The 16737-nt window shown below is 42.2% G+C and overlaps 1 pseudogene; it reads left to right on the top strand.

The window, feature by feature from the left end:
- The first annotated feature begins 582 nt into the window (after window positions 1-582).
- LOC126089919 (uncharacterized) overlaps window positions 583-16737 on the top strand; it is a 47670-nt pseudogene continuing 31515 nt past the window's right edge.

Raw genomic sequence — 16737 nt, forward strand, 5'->3', positions numbered from 1 at the left:
CCGCAGTGGCAAACGTTCGACGGTGGCAACTGGATCACCATGGAGGACGATATGATGGGCTTATTTCAATAGTGGTAAAAGTCCATTACCTCCACTTTTCTGTCTATAATGCTTCTGAAATTAATGAGCCAAACAAACAGAAAGAAAGGTTCATCTCTAGCAAGAAGCCATATGCTTGATTATTTCTGGTATCTCAATTGCAAATTTTCCAGCGCTCATTTAACTTTAGGACTCTGTATCTCAATAGGAACAAAAATGGACTTGTACCACTGTTGAAATAAGCCCTTCATATATGTTAGAATGTTCGGAACAACCAGATTGAGCTGGGAATCTACACTGGTACGCACGGCATCACGGCGCTGCCCAACGCGAACAACGTCTAGACAGAGTTGTACCTTTATGTCGACGGCAGAAAATACCTTCCGTTTCCGAAGGTCTTCTAGAATATTGTGCACAACGCGGACACTAAGGCAGCTGTTGTCGTTTATGAGAGTAAATAATCCGTACATTAAGAATCCTGCCACCGACTACTATCTCTGAAGAGACGTATGCAGATACATCACCTGGAAGTCCTCGAATGCCATGGACCAGGTGAAGGGCAACTCGTACTGCTGCGCGTACACAGACTTCAAGAACGCCGTGGCCGACGCACCCATCGTCAGCGCTACATCTCAGCTCAACTAACCCTCTCAGATGGGAGACGCTTCGCATTCATCTTCGCACGACGCATGACGAATACATGTTCAGCGCTTCTGTGCGATCTATTAAGCAATGTAGCATGCTGATATATCTGCAACGAAGTATTTCGAGTATTTCACAGACATATTATTTTATTTATATCCATATTTCAACTGAGCCTTCTTTGTGCCTTCTCTGAAGTTAAGTGATTATAGTGATTATGATTTACACATTACACCTCTATATCAAAGTTTTTGGTACGAATTGCAGTAAATCGGGCCAGTAAGGTTCTTCAATTTGAGACATTTTTATTTGACAGTTAGTTGGTGTCAGCTCGTAATAGCAAATACTCTATTCAAGAATCACAAGAGGAGGAAGTATACTTGGAAAAGGCCGGGTGATACGGGAAAATTTCAGTTAGATTACGTCATTGTCAGACAGAGATTCCGAAATCAGATACTGGATTGTAAGGCGTACCCAGGAACAGATATACACTCAGTTCACAACACAGCAGTGATGAAGAGTAGGCTGAAGTTTAAGAGATAAGTTAGGAAGAATCAATACGCAAAGAAGTGGAATACGGAAGTACTAAGAAATGACGAGATACGCTTGAAGTTCTCTAAGGCTATAGATACAGCAGTAAGGAATAGCTCAGTAGGCGTAGAATTGAAGAGGAATGGACATCCCTAAAAATGGCGATAACAGAAGTTGGGAAGGAAAACATAGGTACAAAGAAGGTAACTGCGAAGAAACCGTGGTTAACAGAAGAAACGCTTGAGCTGATCAAAGAAAGACAGAAGAAAAAAAAAATTCTGAGAAATTCAGGAACACAGAAATACAAGTCGCTGAGGAATGAAATAAATAGAAAGTGCAGGGAATCTAAAACGAAATGGCTGCATGAAAAGCATGAAGAAATCGAAAAAGAAAGGAAGGATGGACTCAGCATATAGGAAACTCAAAACAACTTTCGTGGAAATTAAAAGCAAGGGTTGTAACATTAAGAGTCAACAGGAATTCCACTGTTAAATGCAGAGGAGTCGATTTAGAAGAGATAGGATTCATGTCTACATATTTATTTTCTAAAATTCGTAGCCAAATGTAACAATGACAAAACGTTGAATGTTAAATTACAATATATTAGCGATATCTTGAAAAACACAGGTAAATGTGTGTATGCCATTTACCTGTGTTTTTCAAGACATTGCCAAAATTTGGTTATTTTACATTCCACGTTTGGTCACAGTTACTTTTGGTTACGAATGTGTCTTCTATGAGAAATATGCATTTTTGATCCAGCAGATGTTATAATTTTTCTTTCAGTTGATGATGGCTGAAATAACAGAAACCGGTCAATAATAAATGTAAAAATGTATAGCTCATGATAAAAAATACTTAATGTTACAGCTGTAGCTAACTGGCTTCACAGATTTCTATATATTTTGTTTGATTTCATAATACTCTACTGTCCTTCAAATCTAAACATACATCCTTCGTACTTCGTCTCCTCCACTGTATATTATCGAATGTTTTCTCCACATCAAATCTTCTATTATTCTGTAAATTCTACTTCTTAATCTTTTACGCAACCAAAATTTCTATACTTTTTCCACCTTACTACAATCTGTAGCCATCTAGCCACATTACCTCTTTTGTTTACAGAGCAACGGAATGCCATAGAGTTTTCAATTTTTTTTTACCCTCCGTTTATAACACCAACGTGCCGTGAAACACACTAATGTTACGCTCTGAGAGGATTTCAAAGTTCGACCGTGCATGTGTCTAATGGAAAAGGGTATCGGGCTATAATTTCGAATTTTGTGATGTTGACAGTAAAACCAAACGGGTCTTAACCTTGAGTGTTAACAGAAGTGGTAAAATTATAAGTGAATGAAAAAAATGAACGGTCGCAAGCCTAATTAGGTACATTAGTTTGCAAATATATATTTGAGAAAATTGGATATTAGTTATTGAATTTACTTTTGTAGAGATTTCCCTTTGAATGGTTCAAATGGCCCTTTCTAAAATCTTCCCACTGCTTTAAACTGTAAAACAAATCATCACGCTACTCCGCGATCCCTAAAGACTCCTTTTCACACAAATTGTCTGTCTTTGCTTGGTTGCCGATGTTTGCGGTTTTACTTAACATGTCCGCTTCCTTTCTCATTTCGGTGATATTTCCCAGCGAAACAGGTCCACTGAATTCCCTTGTGATTTCATCTCTCGCTGCTGCCGCTACTGCAGCCACACTACGGACACTGAACGCTCTGCCAAGTTCATTGCAAGCGGTTACTCAGTTCGCATGCTCGCCCTTGTAGCATAGCCTGTCGCCTGTGACTCACTTACGCACGCACCTGTTGTTCTGTGTGTACAGTCCTGTGGCACTGCGCTGCCGCTTACTCGTGTCTTAAATTCACTTTGTTTTGACTGGTACGATTTCTTTAGTTTGGGCCGGTAATATTTGTCCCCGCGAATCTGGCTTGTAAAACACGCGGGCCCTAGTTTTCCGCATCATTTTGGTGCTGATTGTTTCGTGGTGCAAATCCTCTACCGCGGAATAACATGTTCCCGCGACATCTCTTTGCATCATATGTACGCGGTAATGTTCATTGTCATTCTGTTCATTGTTCTCGTGATTATCCCGATTCCAGTTATTATTTTGACGATAATCACGGTTCTCTCCCCAGTGGTCCTCGTCTTCGACCCTTTCAAAAATGATGAACTTTTGTGATTACTTCCCATGTAATGTTTTGAATCCTCTGGGAGCTTTCTCCATAATTCCCACACTATTTTAGATTCCGTTCGTCTGTTTCTCAAGTTTCCGACACCACATTTTGCAAAACTCTTTCATTGAGTTTCCGCCTCAGTTGTCATAGAACCCGGCCATGATAAACTCCCGCCATAGACAGTCCTGTTTTTGCTCCAACCAGTATTCCTGTATGAATTTCTGTTTCAATTCGCCAAACGACATTTGTTCTGTATCCACATTTAGGCCCCATCTTTTCGCATCGCCAGCTAAGGCGCTAATGAGCACTTTTATCTTTTCCTGATCCATTACGTAATCAGGAAAATTCCTTTCACAGTTTTTCAAAAAATCTAACGGGTGCCATCCATTATGCCTTTTTGCTGGATCTAACCGTTCTTCATCCTCTAGCAATTTGCTACACGTTATTCTATCAGTGACATAATTCGGTTTTTCTCTTATTTTCCGTTCAAGGTCGCTCATTTTACCTTGAATTTGGGAAGTGTTCTGTTCACACTTCTTTTCGCATGTTGTCACTTGTTTACAGTCCGCCCGCGGTAGCTGAATGGGCAGCGTGACGGGTTGTCAATCCTCTGGGCCCGGATTCGATTCCCGGCTGGGTCGGGGAATTTTCTCCGCCCAGGGACTGAGTGTTGTGCTGTCCTCATCATCATCCTATCATCCTCATCGACTGCAGGTCGCCAAGTGGCGTCAAATTGAAAGACCGGCACCTGGCGAACGGTCTGCCCGACGGGGGGGCCCCTAGCCATACGATTAATAAAAAAAAACTTGTTTACTCAGTTCCTTTTCAGAATCATTCACTGTTTGACTCAGCTGAGAAATTTCGGTCTTACATTTGTTTACTATTTCGGTTTTGAGGCCAAAAACCTTTTCATCAACTTTTGTTACAATCGGAGGTTCTACAGTGTCTTGAATTTTCACTATTTCGGTATCAAACCTATGATTGATTTCATTAATCTGTCCCAGCATAGTTGTGACATTGTTATTGAAAGTATCTATTTCAGTTCTTAAATCCTTGATTACATTACTCACAAAAACTACTTTTGAGGCTACTTTTTCGATCTGTTTACTGATTTTAACACCTTGTGTTTTAATCTGATTGTTAATATTACTACCTTGTGCTGCAGTTTGTGCAGACAACATTTTTAACAAATCGTTCATGCTCAGTGGTTTTTCACTATCTTCCTCTAAGGCATCCTGATACTCATATTCTACTTCTCGTGTTTCGCTCGGCTTTTGACTTTTGATGAACTGAACATATCCATGTAGTCGTTAACATAACCACTGCCTTCATTCGTGTCGTCCTTCATACCTTGTTTTAGTTGCGACTGGGTCCGCCTCCGGTAGCTGTGTGGTCAACGCGACAGAATGTCAATCCTAAGGGCTCGGGTTCGATTCCCGGCTAGGTTGGAGATTTTCTCCGCTCGGGGGGTGGGTGTTGTGTTGTCCTCATCATCATCATTTCATCCCCATCGACACGCAAGTCGCCGAAGTGGCGTGGGTGTTGTGTTGTCCTCATCATCATCGTTTCATCCCCATCGACGCGCAAGTCGCCGAAGTGGCGTCAAATCGAAAGACCTGCACCCGGCGAACGGTCTCCCCGACGGGAGGCCCTAGTGACACAACATTTACATTTGCGACGGGCTCATCACCTGAAGTTGATCATTGACGTGCGCATGGTACTCAACATAAGCCTGTTGCCGTCCTATGGCGTCATCTATGCTCTCATCTAGTGTACTACTGCCACCTGGTACACTAGGCACTTTTTCGTTTCACTCGTTCTGACCTACTGCCGTCTTTATATCCATTTTAATTTTGTTAACACTTTATATTTTATCTTTTAAAGGCCTGTAAAGTTTTCTGTTAATTATTTTGCCCGATCTAATGCAAGTTCGCGCCGCTGGACATTCAATGCTCGTCTTACAGTTATTTTACACCCAATATTTATTTTACAATATGTATTTTAGTGAGTGAGACTTTAACGAATGTCCTGTCACGATTGCCACACATAATGTTACCCTATGCGAGGATTTCAAAGTTCGACGGTGCGTGTGTGTATCATAGAAAAGGGTATCGGACTATAATTTCGAACTTTGTGACGTTGACAGTAAACCAAACGGGCCTTAACCTTAGGCGTTAACAGAAGTGGTACAATTATAAGTGAATGAAAAAAGTGAACGGTCGCCAGCCTAATTAGGAACATTAATTTGGATATATATATTTGAGAAAATTGGATATTAGTAACTGAAATTACTTTTGTTGAGATTTCCCTTTGAATAGCAAACAGGATACACACAGTACACAGTGCACTGATCCAGTTGAGATGGCTGCCCGAAGTGAACTGACTTCTGATTTTCACATGATTATATTGCAACCTTTATAGTGCTACAGACGGCCATCTTCTTGTCCTGTGGTTAAGTAGCATATTTAGACCCGCTTGTAGCAGTACCGGCAAACCTAGGAGGTCCATGGTTTCCGCCACCAATGCGTCTTCGGCCGTCGATGGTAAAGAGACTCAGTTCCATTCAAGCCTTGAGTAGAAAAGAAATTAACACATCTTAACGTAAAAGTTTCTGTTATTTATTATTAACAGTAAAGGGCTAACTTCGACTGTAGCTTATATGTTAGTGATATATTTGTTAATTATAAGCTATCTAAAGTTAGAATATTTTATTTTACTGTATTAGTAGGTCTAGGTTTTTTTTTTTTTTTAATGAAGGCGGATGCTCACTAAACGTTGTATAGTTTGAAGTTATACATGCATATTCACACTATTTGCAAACAGCGCAAACAGTCACTGAACGGTCATAGACACATAGAGAATTTTATGGATTAAAGCTTTTGACACACATACGCAGTCACTGAACAGGCTTTATGAAAGCAGCGAATAGTGCAAGCAACAAAGGGCTCTACTTACATTTTGGCAATCACCAAATCTCGGTCGTGTGGTAGCGTTCTCGCTTCCTACGCCCGGGTTCCCGGGTTCATTTCCCGGCGGGGTCAGGAATTTTCTCTGCCTCGTGATGACTGGTTGTTGTGTAATGTCCTTAGGTTAGTTAGGTTTAAGTAGTTCTAAGTTCTAGGGGACTGATGACCATAGATGTTAAGTCCCATAGTGCTCAGAGCCATTTGAACCATTTTTGAACCAAATCTCAACCAGTTCTGGAATTGATGCTTAAGTGGCTGTACGTGATCATAAAATATGGAACGTAGTATTTTTGGAAACTTTATTTGAAAAAACGTATGCTTACAGCAACTGAGTTGCGTACATCTATATCTGTCAATCCCTTAATTGTAAAGTGTGCGTCCTATGCAATCAATTTACGAGAAAACACAGGTATACGCAACGGCAGATGTAATAACTGTGAAACACCTCGAATGTTGCTCGTTGGACGCGAGACACAGCATTTCTTCTAAACCACAGTTCGTGATCCCTTGCCGTGGCTAGAAGAACGACGTTCTCACAGACAGCGTCAACTTCATCTAGAAGTTCTTTAAACTCGGAGAGGAATAATTCTGAAGTACCGAAATTAACATAGGGGGCAAGTGGGATAGAAAGTGATCAAGCAAAGATCTAACACCTATGCGAGCTCTGAGACATCCTCCACTTGCCGCGAATAGCAAGCCACTCTCACTGGCACCCGTACAAAGCAAACAGCTGGTTGCTGTCCTCATGTGTTGCGTATCAGCATAAGAAACAGTAAATTATCCATACACAGTCAAATTTTGAGAAAACGTTGTAGATGTACATCAAATGAATGTGGCAGCGACTGCTCCCAGTCCACATTTACAGTGAATGTCGGATTATACAATGCAGTAGATCGCTTTCACCCTGCTTCAGACAGTTATCCACTCGTTAACAGCAGACTCACGACATAAATTTCAGATAAGGTCGAAAGAAAATATAAACTCGTGGTCTTCAATCCAAGCAAGTAAGGAAACATTGAAGATATGTACTAGCTACGATTTCCAGCATGGTTTTGTCATATCATTTATTGTCCATTTCATATGAAAAAGCAAGACAATTTTTTTCTCATTTTTTTCCATTTTTCCCTTTTAGCAGTGTGTGTGAAACATGCTACAGTTCTGTAAGTATTTTGAAGTAACCATAACGTCAGGTAAATGTATTTATTGCGTAAGATAAGCTATGAAACATAACTTTTTCAAATGATTCTTGAGTATGACATTGAAATAATGATTAAACATTTATCTTGCAACAGAGATCAAAGAAAGCAACGCTTTTTGTACAGTAAGGCTGGCTCATTTGTTCAAGTAAGCCGGAATTACCCACTATGGGAAAAAATATCTTAAGTTGTAGGTCCTTATGTTATCCCGCTTGGTAAATACTGTTCTACTCTCGTGGGAAAACTGTAGCATTTTCATCAGTGCGAACAGTATTTTTCGCGGGTTACCCCAACAATTCTATCTGCAGATTATCGCGTTTTATCAGATTCAGGGTCTCATTATACTTATAACACACAAAAGACCGGCAAACGGCAAGCGAGAAAGATCTTATCTACATCAGTTTTTTATCGTGGAGAATTACGGCGGGCATCATTTACGTGTGCTATTGACACATTGAAGAAGGAAAAAAAAAACCGCACATGTGGTCATAGGCATCAAGGACGCAGTTTGACGATAACATGTTAACAGCAGACACGTCTGCTTTTCGTCTTCAACAACAGCTACCGTCGTAGCTCCCCAGATGTCAGATCAGTCCAATACCAGCGTTGTGTGACACTCCTTTAGCGAGAGAACTGTAGCTGGGAGTTACCAAGAAGGACTCGTTTTCCGAGCAGGTGTGGTAATTGCTCATGCACTGTTTTTGAACAGCATAAGCTACTAAAATTTTGTCCTAGATATTTTCTATCATCTCAAAAATATTTGTTACAATATCGTAAGAGTTCTGCAGTGACTCTTTATTAAATCTTCCGTGATTCTAGGATGTTATTTCCGACTGAAGGAATCAGCTGTATTCTTTCAGTAGTAAATACATAAGTCTTAGTTTCATAATAAATCTGTTGCTATCATTTCCTCTTATCAGGTCATGTGACACTAAGGAAAGAATGGAGCATGAGAAGATAATACAGAGGTTAGGTTAAAATTACGATACAACTTGTCAGCGCGGTACGCAGTTCCTAATTCTCTCTTGGCACTGCTCTCATCTAGGCAAAAGCTAAGGCGGAGAACTTCAACTTAGAACGTGCTTCTATGGAATTCACGTCGAGAGACCGAGACTTTCCTCTGTACACCGAGATCATTGCTTTTGAAGATATTTGTCGTCGAATCTGCGTCTACACGGTCTCGGACTGCCTTCTCCCAAGAGGAAATTATCACATACTGCACCAATGTTACGACGTGTATATGTATACCCCGTTCTTGAGAAACTACTCCCTAAACTTCAGTCAGAGTTTCTCTTGCTCAGAGCTGAAATGTTTCAAGTTTCTCATTGGAATACCACACTACCACATTTTTGTCTATTGGGTTGGTCCATAAGTTTAATAAACAAAACAGATAATACGTAACAGGCACTTTAAGCCATGAATAATATATTCTCCTTCACTATTTGCAACAATCTTCCAACGCCGCGGTAACTTTTCGGTTCCGCTCCTGGTTTTGAGGCGAAGAACTCGTCGAGCCAAGTTCGGAACGCATTTTCATCCGGAAAGGGATTTTCTTGAAGGTTGTTCGATAAAGAGAGGAAAAGGTGAAAATCTGAGGGCACAATATGAAGTTAATAAGTTGGGTGCGCAATTACTTACACAACACGTTTTGTCAGTCTAACAGTGCGGATGGATGTTATCGTGCAGTATCATTTCACGCAGTCTTCCTGGTCGTAGTTCTTGGATTGCGTCTGCAAGATGTTTCGTTTGTCGACAGTGAATGTCAGCAATGATGGATACACGTCGAGGAAGCAATTTTTTTTTTTTTTTTTTTTTTTTGACTTAGAGGCTGCAGTACCCATACACCAGACTTTTGCCAGTTCTAGAGTGCACTGACGTGGATCATTGTGGGTTAATGCGTTTAAACGATCTGCATCGAATCCTGAAGGTCTTCCTGAACGTGGAGAGTCGCTAATGCCAAAGTGATCCTTCTATAAACGAGAAACTCATTTTCTTGCCGTGCTCTGTCCAATGGCTTTCTCCCCACACACGACGCAAATATTTCTGGCTGCCTCCGCTGCTGTAACCCCTACGTCTGAAATAGTTCGATGTCTCCACTTGGCGCTCCATATTCTAGCGTGCACAGCTCCATTCACTATCTTCAAAAGACAAAATGGCAACATGTAAACTCCGATAGCAACAGTAAACTACAAATAAAAAATGAAAATAAACCTATAGCAACCGGAATACCAAGATGCAAAAGAAAAACGCTACGAACTTATGCATCAACCTAATAACAACGTATTTCTTCGTTTTCCTGATAGGGAGGAACATGGCCGCAACACTGAACTTCTTTGACAAACATTGATTAAATGAAAACTTCAGGCCGGCCGGAGAGGCCAAGCGGTTCTAGGCACTACACTCTGGAACCGCACGACTGCTACGGTCGCAGGTTCGACTGCTGCCTCGGGCATGGATGTGTGTGATGTCCTTAGGTTAGTTAGGTTTAAGTAGTTCTAAGTTCTAGGGGACTGATGACCTCAGAAGTTAAGTCCCATAGTGCTCAGAACCATTTTTTTTTTTAACTTCAGCCCATAATCTCTGTTTCAGGAAAGAAACTTCTGGCTGATTGGACAATAGCAGTTTCTAAGGCCACCATAAGAGAAGCAACGTTCCATCCAGACACATTGTTTTTAATAGTTAAACAAGAAGATCATATGAGTTTTCGCTTTTCGATTGGTAACAAAGCGTAGACTGCCTGAATATTGACTGTTACCTCCCAAGAACTTCTAAGATCGATGTGAAGTACATACAAGTATTTCTTCCGACTCTTAAACATTCCATCCACAAATAATGATTCAGAAATTGATAAACATGATTTTCTTTTTCGTTGGCAGACACAACTCCTGTTACATGTGTGAAGTGCACACATGCCTATGAAGTTTCGATATCTACGAAAACCGATACGAATATTGGTGCCTTGTGTTATACATGCATGAGTGGCACTTAGCGTCATTCATGTGACAGGCCTGAAGATGATGTAATTGAACGTCGAAACCGGTTTCCTACGAAAACAATATCAAAATAACTGTTGCAGGTACAGTATTATTATAGTTCATCGACCAGCTGCTGTCACTTACTCCTGAGCCCAAGCCGGAGTTACATGTAATGTACACATACGTCTACAGTACTACTCCACAATTAACAGTTAGGTGCCTCGCATATGGTAATAGTGTATGGCAATCCTTATGATGGTCGTTTTGCATTAGCCTTCTTGTTACATTAACTCCCCCCATACTTCCATTTGTTTAGAGTTGTAACATGATTGTCTTTTAATTACAGATATGTAATAAATGACAAAATTGTTTCATCAAGCCTCACAATTGGCTCCGAGCAATTATTCACCATGACCTGAGCCACTATGTCATTCTGCTGATTCAGGGTAGCTACTTCTCTCAAATAGTGATATATTGTCAGAACATAGTGATTTCCGACCAAAAGGATCTAAGATGTCCATTCCAATCATTTCAAATGATTTACTATCACCTAGTGATGTTTGTGGTGGAATATGCTGCTGACTCAATTCAACCTGTTGTTTACATGGCACACAGATCTTTACATATTGTTCTACATCCTGCATAGATGTTCACCACTTTCAATGTTAAGCTACATCTCATTCCATGGTTCTTTGATCCCCACGGCCAACTCTTTCTCAATACTTCTTCCCACAGCACAGCTTGAACCACAACATGAGCTCCTAGTTTTGTTTGCTTATATAACACAGTGCTGCGTACAGTAAACTGTGGCTGTGTTGCGGTACCTTATGTCATGAGCTTACACTACCAGGCATTTCATAGTGGTGCGACCCACATCTTGTGAACACAAACTTTTTGACTGTGGCTATCTGCTTTCCCGTGTTCTGCCTGGGTGATAGATTACCTCAAAACTGAACTCTATCAGTTTCACTGCCAAATACTTTAACCTGATTGGTGGATCTTCCAACCCTAATAGCAGTTTTAATGTTGCATGATCAGTTACTACTTTAAACTTTGTACCATTCATGGTGTCCCAGAGTGAACGCTCAGTATTCAGGGATATAACAGGAAGGATCATTTGAAGCAGAGAACGTCATATGGACATATGCCCTATTCTGAACAGATTGCAAGGTAAAACACATTTAATGGTCATTGTTATTTATTTTCTGTATTTTTCAGTACACTGTCAGGTTTACACATGCACAGCAGTTAGTAAACATGGGTTAGTAAACATGAGGTGTACAAAGTATCAATTTAAAAAATGTATTGTTGCACAGTAGAATAATTTTATTGTGCAGGCTTAATATTTTTGTTAAGGCTCCATCAGATGAGCTCAGAACAGGGTAGGTTAGAGCAGAAGTGATGTACCAATTGTTACTTCAACATGGCATACCGCCAATGCAGTAGACATTGAGAACAGGACAGGTAGAAATAAAAATGAAAACACTATTGTACTACTTAGCATGGCACTGTGAGGTAACATGCTGTAACTCCGTGACTGAGCACCGCTACGAAATATAACATTGACAGAAAGACAGAGCTCGACAACCTAAAATCATTAGTGAAGTTTCCACAGCGAGGCAAGGAGTGCTGACAAGTCCAATAAAGGGGAACAAATACACTTATGGGCTCAGAGCCACTGCACTGTTGGCAGGAGCTCATATAAATAACGCAGCTTTCGAAGCTCAAGACACATTCTGTTATGCTGCCATTCTGTGCACAGTATTAGAACTAGAGAGAATGATCATCTAATGAGTTTTCATAAAATCAAAAAAAAAAAAATGGCTCTGAGCTTCATGGGACTTAACTTCTGAGGTCATCAGCCCCCTAGAACTTAGAACTACTTAAACCTAACTAACCTAAGGACATCACACACATCCATGCCCTAGGCAGGATTCGAACCTGCGACCGTTGTGGTCGCGCGGTTCCAGCCTGTAGCATCTACAACCGCTCGGCCACTCCGGCCGGCTTCATAAAATCACGAACATCTATTCGATGGTGATCAGCCTACTACCTAGTTGCTGACTTAAACACTGTTGCAGCCAAACATGATTCACACCACAGCCGTGGTCTCCCATTGCTGCCTACTGGGTCATTGCTGATGAGAAGACTGGTGAACAGCCAGTCCTCCTCTTCCAATGGGTCATCGCAGCCGATCTATAAACTGCAGTTCTCGCACTGACCAAGCGAGGTATGTCCACGGAGCCTGCTGGCCTACACGTGAACATCTGCTGCAGTCTCGGTCGATGTATGTGGATGACGAGGGCCTGTCTCCACAACTGACGTCGTGGACCACATTTGGCGGACTCCACCTGAGCGCATGACGGGGTGTCCTTCGAGAGTACTAAGGTACTAGCCGATCTGGGCCGCTGTATTACATCCTGCGGGCCGCGCTTACCTCGCCCACCACCGTCACCGGCAAAGCACGCAACTTAGGCACTGACCTGCAGCAGTGACATCACGATGCACTAACGAAGCATTGGCATTCCTCTGCGGCATATGCGCCTACTTCCAGCCATTGCCAACAGCTCAGAAGAAGCTATACCTTTGTAAAAATTCATTCAACAAATAAATGCATTTACAGATAGTGCTGTACAGCTTAAGCCTTCAGGTGTGCACGGATCATTCACCCTCACAATCGGTCGACTTCCTAGTTATCCCGGGCTCAGGTCGTAGCATTGGTGTAAGAGTGGCTGTCACCTCAAGACTCTGGCATTCTACAGCGCCGTCTATTAGTACCAGCGCAATGTTGACCGGTGAGTCAACTTTTTCTTCACTGAAGGCCTCTGGAGTGTGTTTGTGTTATTACGAGCCATTCTGTTTGTTGGCTTACTTGTCAACTTATTCTGTAACAAGAAAACTGAGGAATGAACTGCTACAGACAAAAAATTTGCCTCAGCAGAAATTTTCGAGACGTTTATGCCATGACCAAAAACACTTCACTGAAACCCAAATTTTAATGAAATGAGGCAGTGGGTAAGCATCTTGACTATTGACAAACCAGAGATGGAGCAGCAGATATCAAACGGTTGCTCTTGTTGAAGACAGTCTTCCAGCAGCAGTTGTCAGTGTTGTTGTAAGTGTCTGGAGACGTCAACTGCTTGGTCCGTAGTGCAGATAACATGAAGAACTGGATGGTACACTACAGGGTTACCACAACGATCATAAGCTCATCACATTTACGATGAGTGATTGAGAGTGTCACTGCGACTTGGGGTTGGAAGTCTAGCTCAACAACAACAGGGCTGACTGTGATCGCCTAGCAAGGTCAGTAGCATCCTTTAGATATCATTTCTTATACCAGGGGAGCCAGTAGACTTGTCATTTTTTATAGGGAATGTTAAGGAAACTAATGTAGCACCAATTTCGTGCAAGTTTTGTCATGAGCTACCTTGTACCAAACCTGTGCCATTTACGTCTGATACTTGTAGGACCCCGGCCGATGTGGCCGAACGGTTCTAGGCGCTTCAGTCTGGAACCGCGCGACCGCTACGGTCGCAGGTACGAATCCTGCCTCGGGGATGGATGTGTGATGTCCTTAGGTTAGTTAGGTTTAAGTAGGTCTAAGTTCTAGGGGACTCATGACCTCAGATGTTAAGTCCCATAGTGCTCAGAGCCATTTGAACCATTTGAACTTGTAGGCAGTTTGATCGTGTGGCCCAGAACTGTTTTGCATCGCGTTGGGCGATGATATGACGAGAACATCAACGTGTAGTTATTGATGGTGTACTGACGTACAGCTTTTTCTATTTAAGAGTTGTTGTAAACGGAAGTAGTGACTTGCGCAAAATGCCAGACACACTTTCTGCTACCACAGATGAAACTGTTACTGCTTTGACGAAACAGGCGCAAATATTATCAGGGTTAAATTCATAGCAACAGCAGGTTACCTAGCAAAATAGAGGCACTACAAGCTGTGGTTCAGCAGTTACAGTCGGGGTCTGATGAAGCTGAAACAGTAATATATCTACCTCCCTTCTTCTTCCTATCCTTCAGCAACTGCGCTAATAACATTTTTCTGGTAAACCAGCAGTGGACGTAACAGAGTTTATTGATAATGTCAGGGCTGCAGCCGCAATGAATGGCTGGTCAGACAGGATTACTCTCCATGTAGCTAATTTGTAGTTAACAGTCGAAATGAAGACACGTGTTGCACCATGAAGTCCTAGGTCACGTGTTGCACCGTGAAGTCCTAGGTAAGTCAGAAAGATTCCTGCAGAGACTGGTGGCTTACGACAACATTATCAGAAACAAAATAGCTCAAAATTTTTTCGGGAAAAAATGAGTACCTCATCACAGAAACAAAAGGAGTCGTTAGGGATTGTTTCGGATAGGATTCAGAGGGTCAATTACAAACATACCAGCTGAAGCGAAATGCGGAAGCAGCTAGAGTCTTGCTCCAAGAAGCCGAAAATAGAGCCTTTGACGTTTTGTTACGTGTACTGCTGCAGAGATGTCTCGCAGAGAGAGAATGGAAAATCCAGGGGATTTAGCGGCGGCTCTCAAAAAAGTGGTTCAAATGGCTCTGAGCACTATGGGACTTAACTTCTGAGGTCATCAGTCCCCTAACTAACCTAAGGACATCACACACATCCATGCCCGAGGCAGGATTCGAACCTGCGACCGTAGCGGTCGCGCGGTTCCAGACTGTAGCGCCTAGAACCACTCGGCCACTCCGGCCGGTGGCGGCTCTGAGACTCGCGTCACAGACAGAGAAAATTGATTAAAGAACGTACGGAGCATCGCGTTTCTCTGCAGAGGTAAAATGTTGTAGATGAAAACCTAAAGTTCACATACGGCAACAGCGTCAGCAACGCTATATTATGTAACTGGATAGCACATCAAGCACAGAATTGTGGAAATTAAGGAAAAGGGAAGAAACGGCAACAGAAGTAGTCAATAAACACAAATCGGAGTCCTTCGGCCATCGAGAAACGTTTCCAACAGGACATAATATTCCATAAAGAAATACACAGAATGAAATTTTCACTCTGCAGCGGAGTGTGCGCTGATATGAAACTTCCTGGCAGATTAAAACTGTGTGCCGGACCGAGACTCGAACTCGGGACCTTTGCCTTTCGCGGGCAAGTGCTCTACCAACTGAGCACCAGTTGGAAGAGCACTTGCCCGCGAAAGGCAAAGGTCCCGAGTTCGAGTCTCGGTCCGGCACACAGTTTTAATTTGCCACGAAGTTTCAATAAATACACAGTCAGAATGCTGCTTGTCAGGCTATGTAAAAGGCAAAGAACACAAATTTTTGGTGTACACTGGGTGCAGATGTCTGTCGACAGTCTGAACCTCATAGGCAGGAGGTGACTGGGTCTTCCGTGTTATACGGTGCAGGAAGTTGGCGATAACAAGGTAGAGTCGATGGGCACGACATTACTCTTTTTCAGTGTTGGAACTGATAACTACCAGGGATAAATGAAAGTGTTACCAAAAATAGGTGAAGGATATTCAGCAATTCTCAGGCTAGATTTTCGTGATGACGCCAAAATCGATATTTCATACTGTATGGTGGAACTCAATAGGGCTTCATTCTCATTGGGGGGACACAGATGCAAGTGAGGCACTGTCGCTAGCTCACCCCTCATGAAGGAGTTGCCAATTAAACTGTATACACACACACACACATACTCTCTCTCTCTCTCTCTCTCTCTCTCTCTCTCTCTCTCTCTCACACACACACACACACACACACACACACACACACACACACACACACAGCAGGTATGGGGAAGTTAGTGTGGGGTTCTGCTGGTACCAATTTGCCGTAGGGAGCGTTAGATGTGGTAGAGCTGATGCAGGAAAATGAAGAATTGAATAGAATACATTGCTTTGTGCACAGAAGGGTAGTGCGCGTGAGTTATATTATTGGTGAAGTTATCATTCCTGTAGTCTGAGTAACTTCAACAAAGACGTGGTTAGTCTGTCGAAGGGCTTAATAATAGCGAATTAGCGGCTGAGCGATTGCAAATGAAGAAGAAATTCATAGGTCAAAGGTGGCCAGAGCTGCAAGCAAATTGTCAATGTATCAACATTGATGTGTTGGCAGAAGAGCCAACACCGTATAGCTAGAGGAGGCCGAAATGCACGCGTTAAACTCACACAGACTGGCGTGAGGTCTGGAACAGTTAATAGTTGAGTCTAGTAAGGAAAG

Source organism: Schistocerca cancellata, chromosome 1 (assembly GCF_023864275.1).
Source record: "Schistocerca cancellata isolate TAMUIC-IGC-003103 chromosome 1, iqSchCanc2.1, whole genome shotgun sequence".
Taxonomy (NCBI): domain Eukaryota; kingdom Metazoa; phylum Arthropoda; class Insecta; order Orthoptera; family Acrididae; genus Schistocerca; species Schistocerca cancellata.